The 26,380-nt window shown below is 37.7% G+C and overlaps 1 long non-coding RNA gene across 1 annotated transcript in view; it reads right to left on the reverse strand.

Annotated features, from left to right (window-relative positions):
- LOC308059775 overlaps positions 1-13,568 on the reverse strand; it is a 62,423-nt gene extending 48,855 nt beyond the window's left edge. The window contains exon 1 of the long non-coding RNA XR_013926398.1: positions 1-13,568. This exon is cut by the window's left edge and continues 21,087 nt beyond it. This is a non-coding gene — a long non-coding RNA (uncharacterized lncRNA).
- Positions 13,569-26,380: the final 12,812 nt, after the last annotated feature.

A 26,380-nucleotide genomic window follows, 5' to 3' on the forward strand; every position in this document is an offset into this window, starting at 1 on the left:
GTCAGTGTCAAAGGCTCTTCATTTACCACAGCCAGCTACTTACGCCAAACCAGCCACAGGCCAACGTAATTTCTGTCTCTCTTTGCTGGACAATGCAGTTCCCATGCATGTGTCACTCGTAACTCACCAGACCCAGGCTTTCAGCAACATAACATCTCTTACCAGCAGTGGGAGGGAAGGAGGTAGTCTCTCTTGTGTCTGGGTTGTGGAGTGTGAAAGATCCCCTATCTCCTGTCTCTGGAAGTTCTCCTGGTAAGCAGGTCCAAGACTACCACTAGAACTAATACCATGATCTATGTGTAATTTCTAAAATGTTTTACTAGCACAGTTTGGATCTCTTTATCTAATGCCCAGGGAATGCTCATATGCTGTGATAAATCCCGTTCTTTCCAGCTTTGAAATACCACAAGAAAGTCTGGTTTACCGGGTGACATCTGGGTTGACTAACTGCACATGCAAAGCTAATCAAAGCCATGCTCAGATATACTGCTTCTCACAAAGCTGTACAATGTACCTGAAACAAAATGGCAATCTCCATCATGCTATCATAAACAGATTTCCAGCCTACATGAAGTTGCTTATACATTGGCACAAAATTCACACTCAGCCAAAAGACTGGGGAGATTAGATGGAGATATCTTCCCATATAGCTAGCCCCATGTATTGGGTTTGAGTTGCAATTTGAGTTAAGATGGACAACAAATATTGCAATACACCCATACTGATTAGCTGTCAATGGCTCACCTCTCACAGTGTCTGTCATGGGTCGCAGGTTCTCCCACTTGTCTCAGCTACATTGGGCACTAGTTGTAGTTGGAGTCCAACTCAGCCTCACATGGGCACCAATTGTTGCAGCACAAACTAGTAGGCTGCAACAAGGCTTTTACCAAGTATATAAAAACAAAAAGGGGGAATTGTAGAGGAATGAAAGCAGTGGGTTGATTAGCATTGATAATATGCAGCTGTGGCCTTGCCTGGAAGGCAGTGGGTTGATTGACATGGATGATGTGCAGCTGTAGCTCGTTCCTGATAAGTAGTTAAATAGCCCTGAGGATGGTGGGGTGGAGTGGTGTGGTCTGGCCACTGGAGGAAGAAGAAGAAACAGCACAGACAGTAGAATCTGACTGATGGCAAAAGCCTTGTTGCAGCTTACTAGTTTGTTTGTGCTGCAACAGGTTTGTATGGCAAGGTTTTGGTAGTAGGTGTGGGCTATTAAGGTGGCTTCTGTGTGAATCTGCTAGAAGCTTTCATGTTCAACAGAGACAATGCCAGCCAGCTCCAAGAGGGACATGCCATTGGCCAAGCCCATTAGCCACAGTGGTAGCACCTTTAAGATAGCGTATTTAAGAAGGGGAAAAAAATACTGCACGACACAAACTGCAGCAGAAGCGAGGAGTGAGAATGTGTGAAAGAAAGAAGTCTGCAGACACCAAGACCCATAAAGGAGGGAGAGGAGAAGGCACTGGAGCTGAGATTCCCCTGCAGCCTGTGGTGAAGCCCACGGTAAGGCAGGCTGTTTCCCCTCAGCCCGTGGAGGTCCACAGTGGAGCTGACACCCACCTGCAGCTCATGGAGGACCTCACACTGGAGCAGGTGGATGCACCCGAAGGATGCTGTGACCCTGTGGCGGCCTGTGCTGGAGCAGGCTCCTGGCAGGGCCTGTGGCCCTGGGGTCAGAGGAACCCAGGTTGGAGCAGGTTTTCTGGCAGGACTTGTAACCCCATGGAAGGGACCCATGCTGGAGCAGTTTGTGAACTACAGCCTGTGCGAAGGACTCATGTTGGAGAAGCTGATGGAGGACTGTCTTCTGTGGGTGGGACCCCACAGAATTGGGGGAAGAGTGTGAGGGGGAAGGAGTGGCAGAAATGATGTGTGATGAACTGACTGCAACCCCCATTCCCCATCCCCCTGAGCTGCTTGGGGGAAGGGGTGGAAGAGGTAGAGCAATAGGGAATTGTTAAGCCTGGGAAAAAGGGAGGGGTGGGGGGTCAGTCCTCTTAAGTTTTGATTTTAGTTCTCATTACCCTGCTCTGATTTTAACGGTGATAAATTCAACTATTTTCCCCAAGTCGAGTCTGTTTTGCCTGTGACAGTAATTGCTGAGTGATCTCCCTGTCCTTATCTTGACCCATGAGCCTTTTGTTATATCTTCTCTCCCCTGTCCAGCTGAGAAGGGCAGTGACAGTGCGGCTCTGGTGGGCACCTGGTGCCCAGCCATGGCCAACCCATCACACCCCGAAACTTACTTTTCAGGTTGCAAAGGGTGGGAACAGTCATGAGAAGGACCCTGAAGGGAAGAGATTAATACTGACAGCCCAGTAGCAGTACACATTTTCTTTCTGATTGGCCTTAAGGAACGATTGGAAATACTTTTGCATGGCAAGAGTTCAGATCTGATAGCAGCTGGCACAGTTGCTAGATGCTGGGAGTAAGATTGTGGTTCAAAAGAAAACTTTGAAGATACCTTAGAACAAAGATGCCACAGACACCTGACCTGAGGGGCTCAGGGATCAGCGATGTGGCATAACCTGGTAATTAAGAGCTGTTTCCATATCTGAGATAAGCAGATCACTTTCTCAAGCAGAAAGTGATGACTGGGCTACCAGAGCCAACCATCTGATTCTTCAAGACAAAACCCCAAAGCAAATATGAAGCAAGGACCACAGGCCTACTATTTTTCTCATGTTTTGTATCTGTTTTTCTCACAGTAGCAGCACAAACATGTTTTCGCAGCACAGTAAAAAATTGGTCAAAACCAGTTTGGGCCCCAAAAGATTAGTATCTTTTCACCACCACCTTGGCGCTCTCATGCACATGCTGAAGGAATGTCTGCTTATAAGTCACACACTAGAAAACGGTGTCTGTGTCAGTATACAAAAGAAAGGTCACAATAGCTTATCCTTCAGGAGAGCAATTGTCCAGGAAATGACATTGCAGTGACTGTTTCTTGCTTTCTTTTTTACCTTTAGGGTAAAAAAACCCCACAAAGTAAAACAGGACAGCTGTTCAAAGCTATCTCATGTCTGATCTATGTCCTCTCCCAAAACAGCCTTTCCACTTTCCTGGGGCAAATGATATTCTATCACGAGCATGCATGCAGATTAGGTATTCTGGGGGACTTTTTTATTTTTTTGGACTCCCTCCAGTTTCTCTAACTGGATATATGCCATTGCATTACTCAATAAATGTGCTGGCTCATCGATTAATCATATCTCTGGCTTTAGCAGCTCATTTTGCATTGCCTTGTCTGTGTAGTAACTCTTACCTCCTTTCCTTAGCTTGGCCCCTGCCAGTTTTTGAATATTCATCAGTTACTATATATGTTGCCTGACCGTTATTCCTAGCTTAGCTTCCAGGCAACAAATTATTCCTGAATTCACTTGGAGCATGATCTATTTTCCATTTAAATCAATGGTAGTTTGGGGAGACTATTGATGAGAGCAATATCCTAAAGATACAACAATTTTAGTTTTTTTTTTCCTAATACCTCTTCATTTCTTTTTAAAATTGGATAGCTTTCGGCACCAACTGAGCAAGACATCTGGACCAAAATAAATGCACACAGATATGACCAAGTGACTTCTACTTGAACCTCTAAGTTGTTGGGTTTCTGCAGCTGAAGGGCAGAATTCAGGTTTGATAAATTAGAAACTGTTAGTTTAGTTCACACAGCAGTCCAGTGATTTTTTGTGAAATGTAAATGTGCTTGATCTGAATGCAGCTCACAGCAGTCAGGGCTTGATTTACTGTATAAAGATGATAAGAATGGACATTGGCACTTCAAGAAACTGAGCCATGGATAGTTGATGGTTGCAAACTAGTAGTCCTTGTGTGGAAATAAGACCTGCATTTAAAAGATAAATATAATCATAATTAAGGCTCATCCACATCAGGTATCACAAACAGTATGGTAATTTGCTGGAATAACCTTCTGATATAACTAACTGTCTTACTATTTAAGTCTACATAGCATTATAACAAAAGCAGCTGCTATTAACATTAGTATTTTATCCCAAATCACAACAGGATTTCCAACATACCCCACTTCCCAGCAGCAGCCATTGGGGAATGTAACCTATGATTAATTTCAACAATATGTCAATCTGTGATAAAAGAAAGTGAGCCCCCAAACCCAACAAGCTTATACATTATGAATGAGTATGTGTTTAAAACCTGCTGAGACACATGATTTAAAAGAACTGACACATGGGTGTGCCAGCCAACTAGGAATTGCAGTGTAGGAGGTCTTTCCGAGAGGTTTCAGCAAATGTTATTGTAATACTGTTGTGCTGCCTTGGGGGCTTGGAAAAAGCTTAACATACATTTGCAGAGCGAAAACAATGATAAGATGAATGGGGTATAACAGAATCTTAAGAAGGAAAGCTTTCTCATGTTTGTTTCATAACTCAGAGAGGGTGTGATGGGGTCTTTCTGCAGCAAGATTTAGGCCAGAGGTCAAATGTACAAAATGCTAACGAAAGACAAAAAGATCTAGAGATGGGGTAAAGAAGTTTTGTTTGCATGCTTAGGGCCACAGGACGTCCCAGGCTGTATGAGCTGCATATAGCCATTTTGGTATTTCTGTTCAGGATTAAAATATATAACTTCAGTAACTCTGAAATATGAAACTCCAGTAACTCTGCAAATCCATACATATGGCAAATGCATTAGTATTTAGATGCATTGCTACATTTATATGAGGTATCTGCTTTGCTAAAACAAGCTCAGGAAATCATAACCTGTTTTCCTAGGTTATCAACCTTTTCTTCACAAACTAAAACATCTTCCTCTGCTCCATTCTCATTCTGCCCTCACCCTCTGTATATTCTTGGTTTATGGTGGCCTGATAGCTTTATCAGCAAGGCAAAAGACAATTAGAAGGAGAAAAATAAGGAGTTTTGATGATATGCACCCCCTCATTCCCCAACCCTCCCAACCAAAACCAAACCCCCAAACCAACCAATAAAGAAACAGAAATCATTACAATATATAAAGAAAACTGAGAAAAATTCTTGGCTTATTTTAATAAAAGTGGTTATGTGCCACTATGACTGAAGAATGCTTTTAAAAAATTGTAAGTAAACCCCACAATTTACAAACCTGAAAATGTTTTAGCAACCTGAGCTCTGGATTTCTAAATGTGACATATTTTCTTACATGTAGAAGCTGCATGTCGCTGGCTTCGTGCTGTGAGGATAATTGTTGTTCCGACTGTTACAGTATATTGCAGAAGGGCTGAAACTAACCGCAGCTACAGCCTCACTTTCTGCTATCACCAGTATCTTTCTCTGTCGCCTTGAATGGTTTGAAAAACCAATGGTACTGGATTGGGCTACACAGAGACACTCCAGGACAAACTTCAGTGCTCTTTCTGTAAGATGACATTTGTCTTGCAAAGCTAAAATGAGTCATGGCTCTATCTTGATCGAAAGCAGAAACATTCACCTAAGGAACATTTTGAACCTGCTTATCTCATACATTTGCTGCTTTGGTAGATTTCCAAGACCAGTAATAATGGTATATGTTCTCTGGTTTGGTCTTGACTGAATACCAGGCATTTCAGTATCTGTTACTTTGAGGTAGCATATGTGTGATTACTTTTTGTGTGCTCAATATAGGCAGCTTGATTCATCAGTATCTCTTTACATTTCTTGGGAACTTTTTTGTTCTTTGGAAAGTTTGGATTTCTTGCTATATCTGCCTTAAACTTTTCTGATGGTCTTCTTTCCAGAAGAGATTGTAATTTCTATCTGATCAGCTGGACTGAAGCAAATTGCTGTGCCTTTGCAGTTTGAGATGATAGTGTAGATACACTGTGCTTATGTCTTTTTGACTTAGTGCCTTGGGTAAATAAAACATTTCTGTTAAGGTTACTTTCCATAACATTGCATATCATATTCTAAGATTCTTACCAGACTGCAAGTTGTACCTAAAGCCAGATATTCTCAGAAACTAAAATCTGTGCTCCTGCTTGTCCATCCAGTTAGGCAAGAAAAAAAACACATCCAGCGAGATGACCAATGTTTCATATTTTATGTCCTGACTTACCAACTTTCATTTGAATAAGTTATGAACAATTTCTGAAGTATGTATACACAATGCTATTTTTACTAGATTCTGGGCATGCAAAATCCATTGCAATGAGAATATTTAGCTCCTTATTCCTCTAGCAGCAATTTTTTTGGTAACGCTCGGCTACCAAGCCTATTACTATTAGCTGCATTACATAATGATGTCTTTGACAATTGTTGATAGACATATTTGAAGTCAATATTAAATCTTTCATGATTGGTATACTTCTGCCAATGTACAAGTAATCTTACTCAAGTCAATAAATTAAGGGAAATTAATGTCATCAGCCACACATCATAGCCATAAAACCACTCTCCTTGTGTTAGGGAAATCTGTTTTATTTAATCTACCATAATTACATGTATCACATTCCAGCAATTGCTCAAGAATAATCTCTGATGATTTTTCAGAGCTACTGTTGCCATTATGTCATTTTGAATGGCAAGAATTTATCTCAGCCTTCTTTCACTCAATTTGAAGTACCTTAAACATGTTATCCTGCCTACAAACCAATCGGTTAAATGAACTGGTAGCCGAGTCCCCTGCTTACTGAGATATTTTCAGTTTAAGATAACATCTTGCAGTTCAAGTCCTTTCTTAGCAACGTGATGTATACTACTTAGTGCATCCACTAAAAATCCCTTTTTTCTTGTTTTATTTTTTCTTTTCTGACAGCAGTAATTTGGTGTGGTTTCTTTCTTTTTTTCTTCTTTTTTTTTTTTTCTTAGAAATGTATCAGCTACTCCTTGCTAGACTCGCTGCTCTTCATACTATCTTTCTAATTACAATCAGACCAAGAGGATATTTTGCACATGTCCGTAGTAAAAAATAATTTATATCCAAAGCTACAGCAGAATTTGTTAGCAAATTTCAGAACTGCACAGTTTAGAAAACAATTGTATGTAGAGAGGAGCTCCATTTTCAGTGTCCGGCACAAGAAAAAATGAAGTTATTTGAGAATTTCTAACAGGCTGAGACAGCTAATATATGATTATTGGAAATATCTTGAAGGAAATTATGTTGCATCTCATTAGGACATTCAGAGGAAGTTGATCTACTTGTTTTGGAATTATTTTCCTTCTCATTGTTTAGCTGTGTTTTAAGTGCTTCAAATCACTACAAGAATGTAAACATTTATTCTGTCCTTCAGTTGGTCATTATCTATTTGATGCGACTAAACTGGAACTATAGAATGCAACACACACAACATTCAATAAACTGAAACATTTTTCTGGTGCCGTGATCCAATTTAGGCCTTTGGGAGACAGTCAATAAAAAATCAGGAAGAAAAAAACCAACTTCTGTACTTGATGTTGCTATAAAACTTCTGATTTTAGGTTTGGGTTATAAAAACCCCTATAATAGAGAGTGGACTACTTAAAACCTGAAACAGTCCTTTTCAAAGTCCTTATTTTGCAAGGATTTCAGGAGTTCTGTGAAACCAGAGGCAGGGGAATGATAGCCTATTTTAGCTGTAGAAAGAGGGGCTGACAAATCCATGTGTAGAGTTAAAAAGATTTCACAACTTTTGTAATAGAAGAGAGATCATGAAGAGAAAAAGTAGGGGAAGGAGAGATGTGATCTTTAGCAAGGCACTTCGCAAAGGGAGATTAATTTTCTGAACTATTTCCCAACCATGGAAGCTGAAGTCCCATCTATGTTGCTAAATAGAAGTCCAGGGATTGATCTTTTGCTGAAAGGCTGAGTGCTGCCAGCTGGCTGTGGTCCACAGTGTTTAGGGCTAACCACCTCTGTAAGAAATTTGTCTTGGAGAGAGCAAGCTGGAGTATTCCAAAAAAGAGCCAGGAAGTGCTGTTAACAATTAGGCAGTAAGATGCTGTGGTCCAGTGCTGACCTCAGTCTGTGGCCCTTTTTTAATACAGGACAGAGGTAACCAGAGAGATGTTTATCCTGGCCTTATTCACTGCGAGCCACCTGACTCTCCAGTTGAAAGATATTTTAGCAAAGATCAGTATCAGTAGTATATAACTAGCTCTAGTTTAAGTGTCTGTGTCCAAACTATGTTAATTAACATCAAAATGAAAATTGTGTATTCGTTTTAATCTAATCTCAGAAATCTTTCTTATGTCCTTCCTGATTTACCATGTTCTGGATTTCTGTGTTCTTGTTTTCGTTAAAATAACATAGATAATGTTGAAAGCCTTGAGGTGACTCGATGCTTAGGAATATGTTTGATTTTCAATTCTGCTGAATGTAATGAGGATATCAAGAAATATTAAGAGCTTTGCTGGATTGGGGCTAAGATTAACATTGCTAGATAGACTAAGCTATATTTTATATAAGCTTTGACTGAATGTTCATAGTCTTCCTCTTTAATGTTGAAAATGGACTAGATTAAGAGAAAACCAAAATAACAGGTATCCAGAAATCAGCCCCAGCTAAGGAGACTACAAACGTTACTCAGTGTACCACAGCAGAAAGGGTAAATTGGAGGTTGTCAGTTTGCCTAATGCTGAACAAAAACAAAAGATTGCTCCTAAATGATTGAAATAATAGAACCACCATGGATCTCAAATCCAGATTAATCCTCTTTGGCAGCATAATATGTTTCTAAAGCCATATAACCACCAAAGGGTGCAGAAGAAAATGATCATGTTTAATGTATAGAGTAGAATTTGGACATCTGTATGAAATTTATGTGTTTTATACATATATTAATAGGCACATTTTTCTTATACATCTTCTTATATATAAGAAAATACATATTTATTTAAGACTTTCCTTTGATGATTCAGCCATTTCTCTCTTCTGTGTTTTTTTATTTGCCCACAAAGCACCTTCTTTTACCATCATTTTCATCCTAATGAAACAATCTTTCCAGTGTTTCTCCTGAAGGGTTGTGTTTTATAGTACTAGCTATATCAAGCTGATTGTAAGCATGTATCGCAAAGCTAGAACTTTGAAAAAGAGGATTTTATTTCCCAATCTTGAAAATAATACATTTATTAAAGTTTTACTAAGGATGACAATTTTTATTATTCATTCCTTAACAGAAGCAAAACAAACTGAAAGATTAGAACTGTGGCAGACGACACCATGCTGGGGGTATAATTTCAGGAAGGAAAATTGTAGGTAGTGATTAGCCAAATGCTTAAATAATGTATAAGGAGAAGAAGGGTATGCAAATTAATAAAGTGGTAGCGGGAAGAAATAGGTCAGAAAGGGACTGCTGGATTGAAGCCAAACCAAAGGTACTCTGAGAAGAGAGGCCAGGGGGGAACGGAAGCACCGAGCAGAGCAGTCCTTACTAGATCCACAACCTTTAAGTCTCTGCTTTAGGTGATTGCATGCTCCTTCTCCTAAATCAAATTGGGAAAGAAATAGTTCTGTAACTGTTCAGCTTTTGAATCTCCTATGTGTGAACTCTTATTTTCATATGTCTTTGTATTAGAAGGGACATCACTGAGGTCAATACTCCATAATGTTAATTAACTTTCTGTTTAGTCATCAACAGTTCCAGTCTTGAAAAACATACTTGCCATCAGTGTGTGGACTTGGTTCATTTGCAGGGTTGCAAATTAAGGACTTCATATACACATTGACAAGGTTCCTGTTGTAGTTTATTTTGCCAGTGATCCACGTGAGTTACGTCTCCATAAGCATGAAGTGATATGATCATTAATAATTTTTGTACACTTTGTAAATGATCCATGAGTAAGGATGATTTATTATGTATTTTGATTTGATCAGCAGTGGTAATAAATTTAATATAAGAAATACACAAATTTCACTTAAATGTTTCTGTGTTTTAATTATGTTATGACATGGAAAAATAGTAATAAAATCTGCATGAAAGAAAGCTCATTCCAAACCATACAATTTATAACTTCACCAGAAATATTCAGTGTCTGTCCTTCTTTTCATGATATTTGTTGCAAGAATTTGGAAATGGCTATTTGGTTTTATATCTTCACTACCTAAGTTATTATCATTGTCATCAAAGCAAATTAATGCAAAATCTTTTTCTAGATTCATTGTGGTGAATTTGGTAGCAGAAAAATATGTAGAGACTCACACATACATTTGTGTTACATACAATGTATAAAGTAATGGCTATTTTGACTTCCAGCGGGAAATACTTCTTAGGTGAGTTAGTTACTTTTGAAAATGGGTCATATTTTACTGAGGAATTTCAGAACTTTTGATAACTCTACTCAGTAAAATGAAGACCCCAACATAGCAATGTAATTTAAATCACAATTTCAAAAGACTAAAAAAGTGTACATACAAAATTTCATGAATGACCCAGATCTTGTCTGTGCAGGCCTGTTTTCTAGTGGTAGAGATGTTAGTATGTCATTATGGAGGGCTCTTCAGCTGCATTCAGAAGTGTTGTTTACTGAATGTGATGGTTTTCATAGTTCTTCTCATGCCTCTTCTCACACTTTGACCAGATTTAATTCATCTATAGATTGGATATGTCTGTTAAATTAGTACACAAAGTTTTATTGTTTACCTTACGTAACATGATGTTCATGTCATCTTACTCTAATGGTCTTATTTGGGATTCAAATTGTGTGAATTACTCTCATAAAATAAATGGAAAATTCATACATCTGATCCATGGTGTCAATTTAAGGAATCATAGCTTTTGCTGGATTAAATTATCCTTATCTGTGTGTATAGCCTAGTGTGGATTTTGAATCAGAACATGAATCACTAAATCACAGAATAATTTATGTTGCAAGGGACCTCTGGATTTCATTTTAATCCTATTCCCCTCTCAAAGCAGATCAGATTGTTCACAGCTGTGTCAAATATTGAAGACCTCCAAGGAAGCAGACCTCACAACCTCTCTGAGTAACCTGTGCTGATACTTCCCCATTGCTGAGGTAAAAAGATATTTTCCTTTTACCTAATCAAAATCTCCCTGCTGCAAGATGTGTCTGTTGCAAAGTCTGTTTCTGTCTTGGACATTAAATGTTTGGGGGACTGTTCTCTAGTGTGAGGACAGCTGATGTGGAGCAGACCACATTCATAACATTAAAGAATCTTGTCCTGCAGAAGTGGGAGGTTACGTCCAAACTTTGTTGTAAATGGCTCCCAGCCCATGTCAACTTCTGTCTAGTCCTAGGAACGCTTTAGGAGTGATGTGAAGGCCAAAAATGTACAAAGGACATGCCAGGGATTCTTCTTGTTTAACAGCACAGATCAAGTTCCAGTGCATGGAACTAGCGTTGTTTAATTTCAGTAGCTGTTCCCTAAGTCCATTTAATTTAATAATCTAGACATGACCTACAATTCTATTGGAAATACAAGCTTGTAGCGTGTAACTGATATGGTGTGTCATATCTACTGATAGATGTATTTGTTTTCTTCTATAATAGGAAAGATCTGGGTATTGGCATGCCTCAGAATGAGAGGACACTCTTCCAATGGTATAGTCAACAGATATGGCCACACAGTAAACAGTTTCTGAGAATATGTGAAACATGTCTAGAACAAGGGAACACGATGTTGCTGCTTTGTCCTTGTCTTCGTTTACTGGGTCACATCGTTTGTACCATTTAGTAAAACATCCTACAGTTTCACTGGCTTGGAGACAGGGTCTTCACCGAGCAAACTCAAGATCTGTGGAGTAAGATCATGCATTTTCAGCATAGAATCATAGACAAGTTTGGTTTGGGAGGGACCTTTAAAGGTCCAACCCTGCTGCAATAAGCATGGACTTCAACTAGATCAGGTTGCTCAGAGCCCCATCCAGCCTGACCTTGAATGTTTCCAGTGATGGGGAATCTTCCACCTCTCTGGGTAACCTGCTTCAGCGTTTTACCACCCTCATTGTAACAAAAATTTCTTCCTTATATCTAGCCTAAATCTATCCTCTTTCAGTTAAAACCAGTACCCTTTGTCCTATCGCAACAAGCCCTACTAAAGTCTGTCCCTATCTTTATTATAAATCCCTGATAAGAATTTAAAAGCTACAATAAGGTCTTCCTGGAGCCTTCTCTTCTCCAGTCTGAACAGCCCCAACTTTATCATCCTTGCTTCATAAGAGTAATGTTCCACCTCTCTGACCACTTTTGTAATCCTCTTCTGGACCTGCTTCAACAGAGCCATGTCTCTCCTGTACTGAGGACCCCAGAGATGGATATTTTAATATAAGGAACTGTCTTTTGGTAATATACTTCATGCTGCTATCCATTTGATGAAATGCAATCTCAGCCTGGCACTCTTTTGAGCATAGGTGCTCCAAATTACTCTGCTGTTGCACACAATCAAAAGGCATACTATTCAAAATTTATTTCACATATTTTTATTTAGATAAGTTCATGCAAAATTTGTAACACGATGAATTTGGAAAGGCACCCAAACTGTCCAAAAGTACTCTATGTTTAAACTATTTTTAGTTATTGCTGGAAACATTTTTTTTCAGCGGAGCATACATTATTAAATCATATTAATAACTGTCTTGAGTTCATTTGGCATTTTCAACTTTTTAGATTTCTCAAAAGTTTACTATGTACCTCTTCCATTTTCATAACAAACTTGTATCTGTAATAATGGTTCAAAAAGCTTTAAACAATGTAGATACTAAGCAGGGTAGTTTCTACTTTCTAGAAAGTATAGCATAGCTAAATTTAAGCCATCGGTATAATGAAGAAATCACCAGCTAGGTTCTGTAGCCTATCCTGTACAAGAGTCATATTCAATTACTATATTGTCTCTTCAGAGTTTAAAATCTGTGTACCTGTGGATCATTCCAAAGAGTAGAGTTCAAGGACAGTTTATTTTAGCTTTTTCATGGAATTACAATCAGTTCCATGTTCCAGGTTGGTCCATAGCATGTATAAGTGTTCTGGACCTAGAACTGTTCCAGAGCTTTTATTAAAGGAACCTGTATAAAAGCAGAAACCTATATAAAGGGAAGATTTAAATAGCTTAACTTTATTTTTTTCTGTTACTGCCCTGTTTAACACAATTACATCTATGTACGTGTGTATGTCTTTGTCTCTGTGCAACTTCCTTATCCATAGCACTGTTTTAATTTCTGATTACATTGTTTCATGTGTTGTCTTTGCATATCACCAAGCAAAATGTTATAACATTTGAACATACAGCAAATTTTCTCCAGATTCAGCTGTTACAGATTCTGTTTGCCTTTCTGTCCTACAATCGGCCTCTCAAACGCTCTTGAGTGTGAGGGCCGTACACTTAGAGTGTGTGTAAACCCTTGAAACAGTGACCATTTTGTTGAAATGAAATTTCTTTCTTCCGGCATGATAGAAAGTGTTTAAATTTTGTGACTGATGTGTTAATAATAACATTTGCTGCAATATGTTCGGTGAGTATGCTTAGCATGTTAGTTCCTCTTCTAGGGTATTCTATCTTTTTTTGAAGGCTGGAAAATGTAATTTAGTGTGCCATTGGTAATAACATTAACCTATAATGAACTTTATATCTGTATATTCTGTATGCATGTAATATATAGGTAGACGAAACAATATCTATATATATAAATATAACTCCCAATATCGACAGACAAGACATATGACTGAAAACAAGCAGTTCTTCATCCATGTTCTTTTTCTTCACATTCTTTGTGCTTCAAGTGTGGTCATTTGACCTGTAGGTTTTCTTTTTTTTTTTTTTTTAAAGCACTTTTGATCCTCAGCTGTTCAGCTTCCTCAAATGGAATCCCAAGCAGCTGCTGGCCACCAAGAAGCCTGAAACAAAAATTCCATCCACCTCTGTATGTGTGTTTATACGTGTGTGTATATATATCCAAATATATATGCATATATGTGTACATATGCGTATACCTATATCTATCCCATCAATCAGTGTTTATGTATATGTATGTCTATAAAAAATTGCATTTGTACATACAAAATCTATGCCTTAGGCCCATGTAACTGACACAGGAAGCCATAATTTTAGGGTTGTTAGAGAGAGGAACTTAAAAATTAATCCATATCGTCAATTATACCCCTAATCAGTGCTTCAAGATTTGAAAGAGTTCAGCCATGTGTGAGAGATACAGACACTAGATAAAGGAAGGGTGTTTTATTATTTTTCTCTTATAAAGTGCACCTGACTGTAAAGGATAATTCACAATTTGTTCTAGCTAGTGTGAGCTAGTTATTTGTTCAACAAATAGAGTTCTTTCATATGTGAGATTTCAAAAGTTCAGTAATCTCTATCTTACTGCCTTCATTTAAAGCCAAATAATTTTGCCTATATATGTCAGGAAGAAGAGAGATTCTATATTTTTGGTACAGTATGTATAGAAAAGCTATCGATATTGATGCAATACTGTGTCATTCCTTGTATAGGTGGGTACTAAAGAACCATCCCACAATATAGAGATATTACAGATAAATCTGGACTGGAATAGATGTGCTACAAAAAAATATAAGGGAGTTGTTATGGTCTTTTAGGCATTGAATTTTGAGTTTACTGTGGTTAAAAGACTACTTTGAACACCTGTCATCTTCTCTGTCCAGCCTTCTTGTTTAGTCGTTGTGTCAAAAACATTAATTTGATCCTTAAAGTTATTTTCAAAGTGCTGAGTTGTAGGAAGCTTTGGAAATTTTGGGCAAATGCTTAACATTTTGGCACAGACTCAGATCATTTATAGGAGAATTAAAATAAGAGTTAGATGGTAAACTTTTACTATGAGTATTATGATTCCTAGCATACAGCCTGAAATTCCATGATCAGCAGCTGCCTAACCTTTTTCTTTTTTAAGGTTTGCATGTTTCACCTAAAAAATTGTGAGGTGTTCAATCACGTCTCACAGCACCCAACAAAGGGAATCTGAACTCACATGAGTGTGTTGTAACCAACAAGCCATGCTCATGTTTTCATAGATGTTAGTCTCTCTGGCCCAACGAAAATTTAATTTTCTCCATCAAAATGGAACACTTCAACACAAACAGTTTGGTAAGCCCGTCTATTTCAGGTCCCTTCAGACTGGCTTGCTTAGTTACTAGTGATTCCCTAAGATAATAGTTAATAAGGTGGCTGTACCTCCTTCTTACATGTACGCTATATATGCGTTTGAGAGAGAATTCACAATGGATGTGAATATACTCATACTGCCCATGTGTGTTTGTATTTATAAATATATATATATTCCTTTCTGCATTTTTTGAAAAAGGACTACCAGGAGGACGTTGAACAGGACAACACACTGCAGCTAGAGGTACGTCATTTTAATGGAAGAGCTGTAAAGGAGAATAAAAACTAAAGGCATCCTGGTTTCTATTGACATGTTCTCCTGAGTATTCTAGCTGTTCCCTGTTTAGGACTTACTGCGGGTCCTCTTTATCTCTCCGAATACACTAAAGAAAAGCTTTTGTTACCTAAGTTGACCTTCAGGGTTGGTTTTTTTTTTTAATGTTTCCTCTCACACCTATCTCATATTATCAAAACTAATTTCTTTTAATCAGTTTACTTTTGATTTATACTGGAATAAACAGGAGGAGATTGAAGCTTCTTAAATCTGTTCTTTTGCCTGAAGAATCAGCTTACATTAACTGAGAGATGAGGAAAACAAATACCTCCGTTATTATATGATGTATTGACTAGACTCCAGTTAGCATATTATGAACTGGTACTAACTCCTATCTCATATTGATTTGGGTAATCCAATCTAGAACATGTTTGTCTATATTTTAATGAAAAGATAGGCAAATGGTTGTTTTTCCCAATGATATAAGTTCTGTAAACTGGGCTGAATATTGATACAAACCTAGACTTTGCATTTTGTGGATGGCTTCAAGGAAGAGATGGGTCTGTCTGGGCAAAAGAAGGAAATAGGTGCAGAACTGAAGTCAGAAAGGACAGAAGATGTGGAAGCTGAAGATTTCTTGCTGCTTCATCATTCATATTGGTGTGCTGAGGAAAAAATAAAAGGACAGCTATTTACTCTTTACTGTCAATATGTAACTTTTTTAGATCTGTTACTGCTCTACAAAGGTGTCTTGTATCCATTGTTCTTTTAGAAGAGGTTCACGTTTGGACAGTCAAGTCACTTTCTCCTAGAGCTACAAAAGTCCTCATTTTGTGTCCTCTCAAAACCTTTGGAGTACATGTACAACCAAGGTTAGAATATATGTCTGTGTTTCATGATAGTGATGAATGATGGATTTGGAATAATTTCCAGTGTTAATTAGAGATAAATATGATTCATATAAGCTTCTACTAACATAATACATGGTTTGGTTACAATCCTGCTAGAAAGGAAATAAATACCCAAAGGGGAAAGCACACTGTATTTTGAGTGAGTTTATGATTTTTGAATGAGTTTATAATTTCTTAAATATAGTGTGATATTTCTTTTAATAACATTAATACAAAGTCTAAAATAGTGCATCATATGAAGACTCCTATTATCTTTGAATATACATATATCTGTATTTGAGCTAACTACATTTGTTATGTTGAAGGCTGGGCATCACCACCCAGACAGTCACTTGAAGAGGGTATTTTTCTCCCTACTGAAACATCAAGTTACAGATAAGATTATGTATCTTCATTCTCTCTCCCTTGGTCTAATACAAATTCATATTTGCATTATTTTATTTAACATTTTGGCTGCTTCCATTGCAGTTCTGTCACATGTTTTTTCATTATGTTTAGCTCAATTTATATGTAATGGTCAACTTGGTCTTTTACTTTTTTTGATCATTAAATTATACAAAAAATTATCTGTTCTGCAGTTTGCATGTTTTTATTTCGATAGAAATCTATAAACAATTTTTTTTTTCTGCAGTTTATAATTTCATGAAAATTTGTACTACATGCTAACTGAGGTTTTTTAAGTACATGATTTTCAATTTATGGACTCATTAGTCCATTATGTCCATGACTATAGAAATCAACATTTTAAACCAGTTTTTTAAGTAAAGACTCAAATCTTTCCAAGTGTACTGACTGCAAAAAAATTCAAAACAACCCCTCCTCTATTTTATTGCTAAATCAAGTAAGATCAAGAACAAAGACATTGCGATTTAATCACTTATTTTAAAGAGATTTACTAGAAAACTCTGGAATTAATGAAGTAGGGTAAATTTCTTTGCATATTAATTCATTTTGTCAAGGCACCTTGACAAATGTGCCTTGACAGGGGGCCCTGGGCCCTGGGCAGGGTGGGGGGAGCCCCGGGGGGCTGACAGGGAGCCCTGGGCAGAGTGGGGCGAGCCCCGGGGATCCTGGGCAGAGACAAGCAGGGCTTATGCTACTTTGGGGCCCTGGACAAAAGCGTGGATTGACATATTAAGAAATAGTAGTATATTCATGTCATTTTTCAACAGGTTTTTTGATTATGTATTTAATTATATCATTGTATTGACCTCACAGTTTTGCTTCTGTCATTTTTGTTTAGATGAGGTTGCAGTAATAACGTATTTTTAGAAAAGATCTGGAAAATCCTGCGTTTGTTGTATCATTTTGCCTCTTTTTAGCTGAAGCTTGCCTTCCCTTTCTTCTAAATTAGTTAATGAAAAGATTAGTGATTTGGTCAGTAAGAGTAGGATTTCATTAATAATTAGAGCAAGTATGGACATGCCTTGTAGCTGTGACTGTATGAATGTGTATGAATTTAATGTAGCTGTTGTAAAATGAGAATGGCCTTTTCTCTGCATTGCTGATTTTGAAGCAAAATCCTAGCTGAGGTCCTGTTCAGTCAGCATTATTTACCGCTTTGGCAACAAAAATATACAAGGAAGTCTAGACACGGTCTTTTTTGAGTTTTTAGGGTTTTCTTACCCATAACAGAAAACCTTCCATTTCTGTTATTACATTAAAACATACAGACTTGGCACGCTCATCAAAGCTGTTAAGCAGGAATCGTCTTTGACAGATTATACTAAGGAAAGATTTGACATGAGAACAAAGTCTTGAACTGAGAGAACAGTTATAAATTAAATGAGCTGAAGACTCGTGGCCAGAGAGTGAATGTGAGGCCACTCTGAAAGAGTCAGAGATCCAGAGAGCCAGGGCTCTGTATAATGCTTTTCAGGATCTCAGAAAACAGATGTCTCCACATTCCTGTGAGGAGGAGTGATGTCTCTGCTCAAATGCCACAACAGAATGGCAGGTGGGATAAATGGATCTTGTTGTAAAATGGTAAGTAATCAGAGGGATGGCATTTAATGGAAGGGCTACAAAAGATGTGCTAATTACCAGTTTTTACAACAAAAGGGATATATTTTTTGTCCTTCTTAATTTTGCCTTTCCTAAGAATCCAACTGTTTGCTGTGCATATGGGGGATTGAAATCAAAGCCACCAGTTCTATTCTAAAGGGATTAATAACTACCTTAGAAAAACTAATGGTCTCGGGCTTTTAGAATATTGCTGTCAGGAGGCTTAATTTGAAGATTTGTCTTTGTCTATATCCTGATGCCCCTGACATGTAAAGTCACATCATATTTGTCTGTAGCTGTCATTTCTAGGGATTTAAAGTCCAGTAATTCTAGCATTTCCACATTAATTACCAGACTTCTATTTAGTTTATAATATATTTTGTACTAGTTTCCCAATGAATACCTGCAGGAAAAAAGCTAAAAAGATGTTTAGGATATAGAAAAGTTGATATGCTGAATAACTAAAGAATATTGATTAACAATCTTTCCTGCAACTATATTAGATCTTGGGTCTTTCTTTAAAAGCAAGCCTACAAATCAGCTTAAATACAGATGTATCTTCTGTTACAGTGCAGTGTAATTTGAATGTTCTTAAACCTTCAGTTTTTTATAGGTACGATTTTTTGCATTTAAAACCATAGTATTTTAAGGATATATAATCGTTCTATTTTTCTCTATATGAATGCATATAGTTCTTTAAAGACATGTATGTTAATGATTTAACAGCCCAATAGGGTGTATTTTGAACAGGAGATCAGAATGCAGAAACCAGTTAAGTGGAAAGTGAAAATAGATTTGCTGTCTTCCTTCTATTTGCTCATATCAAATAAATTTTAAAAGATTAATAGTCATGTAGCTGCTCAAAAGTTGTTTAAAAGTAGCAGGACATACTAAGAAAACAAGCAATATCCAAAAGCATAGGGGCTACATGTATTACAGTAGGTTTCATCTGGCTGGGTAAAAGTGTAGTTCACCTCTGCATTTGAACTTGTCGTCTATACTCTCTCCACAGTCAGTAAAGAGGAGTAAAGAGGTATATTTAGACACACAAAAGTCTATGGGGCTGGATGGGATCCATCCAAGGGTACTGAAGGAGCTGGCAAGGCAAAAGTGCTCACTGAGCCAGTTCCAATCATTTATCAGCAGTCCTGGCTAAACCTCGGAGAGGTTCCAGCTGACTGGAGGTCAGCCAATGTGACACCCATCTACAAGCAGGGCTGGAAGGAGGATTGGGGAATCTACAGGCCTCTCAGTCTCACAGATTTTTCATTTCTAGAACTCATTCCATTTGAGCTTTTCAAAGAACACCACGAGATTTGAGCAAGATCCAAGGAGGAAGCTTAAAAGTTTGGACAGAAAATATAAAAAAATGACACACCTGACCCTAACAAAGTGACTCAAGGAAATTTAGTCGAACATCTAATCACCACAGATAAAGAGAATTCGGTCCTCAGACAGGTAGCATCTAAAAAGCCAGATCATGAGTAGGAAGCCACTACTGTTGTTGATAGGGAACATTAAATCTAAAGGTGTGTTTGCTGTTCTGGCCACCTCTGAGGCACCAGAAGAAAGAAAAGATCTGTAAAGGAGCAAACAAACACAAATCCAACTCTCACTTTCCTGATTAGACACTCAATTAAACAAGGAGACTTGTGTTTTCAGTTCTCTGTTGCCAAGTTTGGCTTTCTTTATGTTTTCTGACTGGAACAAAAAAGTGGAAAATTCTGTGTGAGTTTAGGACACAGAGTCCTACCAGACAACTGACCTGCCACTGCCAGCGATCCTTTCCCAGTCCTGTTGGCCTTGTGTTCTTGACTGATGGTTTACCACATTGACATCTGATTCCTTCCACATACTTTGTATGCAGGTAAAAGGATTCTCCTGGGAAATAAACCATGCGTATTTCAATATCCTGAGACTGCTTGCAGTCTAGGATCTAGACGTGCTTTTTTCCCAATGCTTCTCTGCCCTCCATCAGAATCTTCTGTATTCTCACTTGTTCTGCATTATAAGCAGAAATGCAGAAATGTTTTTCAGTGTTTTTCTTTAAAATCAAAATAATCTAAGTGACCTGGTTTACATTGTGGCCTCATAAGCAATTGTATTAGGGATGACAAATAAAGCATTAGCATGAGAATGAACGCTAAAATAGGGAGGGGGGAGGGGCTTCTTTAGCTAACTTCTCTACCAGAGAGAATATATTGTGTAACTGCAACCTTTGTTACAGTAAATTAATATTTACTAAGCCATGAATTTGAAATATTTGGCTAATAATTGAATTGATTACCTGTCTAAAATAATTAGCTGTGAAAGATATAGAAGGATTATTGTACAAGATATATAGTGCCCAGAATATTAGAATTCCCTACCTGATGTGTTTTTGACACTATGGGGTCTATTTTGACTGGTCTAATGCATCGTTTATGGTCAATCAATTTAATGCAACATGTAAATGGGAAGTGTCTTGTGGGGTTTGATTACCCATTTCAGTTCTATAATAATGGCTATTAGCAGAACTTTATGTGTGTATTTATTACTTTACAATGCAAAGCTCTAAAGCAAGAGTAGACCATGCAAACTCCTTGAAGTGAATGATTTATTCAGTATGTTTAACCTTGTTAAAATTTGTGAAATATCCCTATAAATTTTCTCATGATAGATTGGATCTTTTTTTGCCATGAATATAGTTTAAAACACCATCAACAATTTCTAACAGAAGCAATGAACAATTTTCAATAGATAAGAAAATACTGTGTAATAATTATTACACCTCCACTGGATAGCTAAAACATTTGGAATACAGAGAGAAATTATTAAGAGTTCAAGATTACTGATGCCAGTGAAGCTGCAACACTTGATGTGGTTACTGTGCTATTGATACGATTATTCCATTAGAGTTCTCACAAATAATGTCAACAAAACACACACACACACACACACACACGCACAAACTCTTATACACACACATACATGTCTATATTCACATTGGTAGTCACAGAAAATTAAAAATGGCTTATAGACCCTAAGGAAGTAAATTCACTCTGGCTGTTTTCACCAATGTTGACAAACGTTCTCCTATATACTCATAAGATAAGATCTGCATAAGAAAATGAAACCCAGACTACTCCTTAAGAGCTGATTGCAAATGAGCAGTAAACGGCAGGGTTTCACTGAACCCCAGAAAATCCCATTTTCTAAAAATGATCATAAGGTCAGAGATTTCTCCAAGCACATATTTGCACAACAAATATGAAATAAACATGCCAGGATCCCACTAAGTTTTACATGTAGAACAGTTGCTCCATATAGATATGCAGTGTACTTTTTCATGGTGTCCTGTGCATCGAGTATCATATGTGGCCCTATGTGCTTTACCTCTGTGAACTTTTCTTTTGTGAGCATTTTTGTTAAAGTTCAAAGCTACTGATTTGGGGAAAAAAACCATTGCTGACTAGGGTGGCTCACAGAGCCCTCGAAGTGTCTCTTCTTTAATGCTGTAGTTTACATACATGCTTTGCCTAGGCATAAATGGCAGTCCTAGTGTTTAATCGGCTGCCTCCTGTGTCCCTGTTACTGGTGCACCGAGGGAGAAATGACCTTAAATTTATTCCAAATTCACATCTGTTTCTCCAGTTGGATAGACTTTTAAGATTAAAATGCAATGGTGCAGCTGTTGGACTTTTGCACATGTTGCCTTCTCCTTTGAGAATCAAGAATTAATTTTCTCTTTTTACAGAACAAAGATACAAATAGTTTTCTTCAGGGGCTAGTCTGCATTAGGCTTTTCAGCACGTGCAGCCTGATGGAAAGGCAATTTGCAGAACACTTTTCTATCCCTGTGCAAGGTTCAGACATTGCTCCCTAGCTTAACTTCTGAAAGAGGGAAAACACCACAGAAGGTCGAAGCCACAACCATCCTTTCCCATAATTGTGGGGTAGACCAGGTGCACTGGAGGGTAGAAGAGAAGAAAATAGTTTACATACTCGCCTGCACCTCAAGAACTGTGTATTTATGATGTAAACCTGAAGTTTATTTTGCAGATGATACTGTATTAAAATACTGTTGCAAACATTCATGGTCACACAGAAAAATGTGTTTATATGTGCCATTTTTTGTGGAAAGACCCCTTGTATATGTATCTGGTCCTTTTAAGTTTTCTTCATTTTCAAATATGTGGTGACTCGTGTGTATGTGGGAGGCTCGAGGAGGCAATTTTCACAGTGAGTCACTGGAAAACTGAAAACATGAGGCAAAGTTAATTACAGTAATTCCTTCATTGAAGTGTTTTAAAGCAACAAAATAATATAAATGATGATTTCACCCTCTTTTAGCTTCCTGATAACGCACAGTAATACCTTTCTATGAAAATTTATTCTAATAGTGCACTTGGAGAGTGAAATACTTTACTGCCCTTAATACTGTTTTATAACATTCCTTTGTGTTTTAGTGTGTATGCCAGGACATTGTTGGAATTAGGAATGGATGATTTCAGCAGCTTGAGAGAACTAATGAAGATTAGTATAAGTAGTTCCATGAGACATGAAAAATAGTGAGATTTTGGAGAGAAGACAGCAAATCAAGGTTAAATTTTGCATCCACAGAAGTATGAGAAGCATAGTCAGATTATCTAGCAAGGGCCGTAGAATCCTTTTTTTTTTTTTTTTTTTTTTTCTGGGGGAAAGCTTCTTCATTACATTCCTGTGATTTGTTCTAGTTCTGCTGACACAGACTATTAAAAAGCTTGTTTATGTTTTAGAGACTTTTTTAAAGAGCACTTTGGGGCTTTATAGTGTTTGTAGAATGTTCTTCATAGTTAAAATTACATGCTGAGATGGCAGGCTACTGAGCTAATATATTGTTACACTGATTAAATTGATTAAAAGCTTCATTTTTGACAGGCAAATTGTAGAGGTTGAGAACTCTTTATTGCACATTTCAGTAATTCAGCTCATGTCTTGTCCTATGTAATAATCACTTCTCTGCCTCCCTGTTTAGGAATCATCTCAGCAGCGGGTACACTTTCAAACAGCATATTAGCTTCACATCAGAATTACGAGTCACAGTGCATTGGCATTACAAAAGACTTATTCAAGGTAACGGCTTATTCAGTGAAACACTTGAAATATATTCCTTCCTTGCTGCCACCACCCCCCCCCCCCCCGCACCCCCCCCCCCTTCCAGTCTTGATATACTGTGAAAAAAGAAAGAGACCTTTGGTTTTTAGATTAGAAAATAAGAGACTGCTCTTACTGTAACTGTGGATTGACAGGAGAGGTCATACTTCAGAAGCATTTTATGTCCTACTCAGAGCAACATATGCTTACTTACAAATGTGTGACAGAGTGAAGCATAAAACCTTGCAAGAAATCAGTGAAGATATAACAGGCAGATAAATAAGAGGATTCAGCAACTTATATCAGCTGCAGAAGTGATATTTTGCAATAAATGTGGTAATAAGGTAAGTTTTTAAAAATACCTCGGGAAATCTAAATTGTGTTGAATAATTGTAGATGCCTACAGACAAATCTGCAGGCTTCTGATGGCTGTGCAAAGTAAAAAGTGTTCACAGGGTGCCAATATGAGACACTGAAGGCTGTCCAGAAATGTGAGTTGTCTGATAGTACTATGCAGATACAGGTAGTCAGTGCCAGCCACAGACTGCACTTCTGCACTGCACATTCCAGATTTTATACAAGCATTAAGCATATTTTGGTGTGAAAGCAGACTTGTTTAGCCAGAGGTCAGTGCTCAGCCCAGTGACTCTATTAAACGAATACACTACTTGCCTACCTTACAGCATGAAAGGTAAGAAGATGAAGTGTGCCCACCTTGTTCAGACTGAAGCTCCATCAGCTCAGTACCCTGAATTGCTGATTCTGCTCAATGAACCATACAACACAGCTTCTGGCTATCAGAAGTTTAAAAACTTCTGAAGTGGTCGTGATGTTTCGCCCACCCTATTTGGATGCCACTGATTTTACTTTTTGAAACTATTTACAATAAGGCCACACAGTATCCTGTGACAGTGAATTCAGTAACTGAATTATGTTCCTGTCATACGTTTAAACCTGTAATTTCATTGGGAGATCTGTTTTTCTTTTATTGTGAGGAATGATAATTAATCACTTCTTATTTTCTTCCTACTATCTATTCTGTGTAGGAAGTGCTTGGATGTCTCCATACCTTATGCTGGTAAAGCACCCCAGATACAGCAGTGTTTCCAAAACTGCTCTAAAACCTCTGGCAGCTGACAGAGAACTTCATGCAGGTGCAAGGCAGTTTATTGTCTTTTTGTTTAATTGTTTATTGTTGGTATCTTTCCCTCTGCAAACAGGAATCTAAAAGGGGAAGCCTACAGGAAAAATAAACAGCTTAGGTTTGGCTTGGAAAGAGGTAAGGAGAGTGTTGAAGGCATACAGGACTTTCAGCCACATAAAAATCCATGGGACTGCGTCTCCCAGCAGCTAGAAATTGACATCCTTTGGTCTTAACATCTGTAAGTGCCTCTGGAAAGGAGAGGGAGGTGTATGTAGTACCTGACTTGGGAGGGCCTGCTGTGAAGCACAGGTCACGGGGATATGATGTGCTTGCCTGACACTAGTAGAAGAGACACTCCCCGCAGAAATTAAAGGAAAGGAACTACAAAGCCTTTTGACTTTTTTTTTTTCTCCTTTTAAATTGTTTTCTAATGAGTAATAAAAAAAATTACAAATACCTGTAAAATGAAGCTGGGAATCCTATATCATATATGTGCATTAGATCTGTTACGCAGGTCATGAGGGATACCGTAATGAAAACAATCAGTTTAGATTTCATATAAGGCAGAACTGGGGATGTTTTGACTAGCAGCATTTTGACTAGTACGAACATGTTACCAGTCCCCAGAGATGTATCATGTAAAATCAGTCCTAAACAGTGCTGGGAATTACTTATCCAAAGTTACATTATTTTTCAACCCTGTCTCTAACCTGTACATGTGTGTGAACAAGCACGTCAGATATATTTTATCCCATCTATAATAGACAGTTCCCACAAATTTGGAACTTTTTTAATCAGCCCAGCTCTCAGCCCAACAGTGAATTACATGGCTGTCTTTCCTGTATCCCTATGAAAGAACTTGTTTCTTATTCTGTAAAGCAAATAATAGATATTTTGGAATTACTTCATCCAACAGGTCTTCAGCAGGTAATTTTCTGGTAAGTCTGAGCCAGGATACTGGTGTATCATCTCCTTATATATCTCTCTTTAGTGAAGGACATTTGGGTGTTTCTAATGGATAATCTGACCTGCTATACAGCCCTTGTCAGCAGCTAGGAAAACCCTTAGAGCATTTATCTATAGTTAGAAATACAGCACCATATAAGCCTAAGAGAAAAACACAAGGTGCAAAGAAAATTTATGTCCAACAAGGCTAATTCTTCCTTCATCAGTCATTGAAGATTTTTCATTTAAAGAGGTAGAGACTTCACGCATTACACATGCTGGATCATCCCGTACACTGAGGATTTGTAATCCCTACTGACTCTCCACCCTTCCCCTCCCATAATCCACAGATTTTCTTGACCAAGGGTCTCCTTGTGAATAAGACATGGTGTTTTAGCCAATATTAAAATTTCTACATATTGTGCTGTTACACACCTGTTAAAATAAATGTATTTCATTAAGAAGACTCAAAGGAGAGCCAGGGGAACTTTTAAGCAACAGTTATTAGAAATTCTGTTTTTCTGTAGTCAATTAACCCTCCTCTGCCTTTTTCCACGTGTTGTATTATCATCTGTCAGTCTACCTTCAAATGGGAAAGTTTACAGAAAATGCAGGCACTACAGAATCGGGGTCAGGTTTGCTGTTACAGTTGTCACTAGAAGTTTGGTACAGCAGTCAGTTTTAAGAGCAGAGGCTCATATTAAAACATAAAATTATTCCAGATTATGTGGTTTTTTTCAGTTTCACCCAATCCAACTTTTCTAAAATCAGAAATTTCACCATATTTGTTTTGCATATTCAGGCTGCATTCCTTTTGATTGCTGTGAGGATTCCCCACTGCCTAATTTTAGATGCCTAACTTTGACTTTCGCTTGTTTTCTTCCAGATATGCAAGGTAGGAACATATCTGGAATAGTTTACCTATTTTCAGTGTCATGTGTATGGACACTGGTAAGAATGACCTTTGGATTTGAACCTATTAATCAGTTT

Source organism: Falco punctatus (assembly GCF_963210335.1).
Source record: "Falco punctatus genome assembly, chromosome: 2".
NCBI classification, from domain to species: domain Eukaryota; kingdom Metazoa; phylum Chordata; class Aves; order Falconiformes; family Falconidae; genus Falco; species Falco punctatus.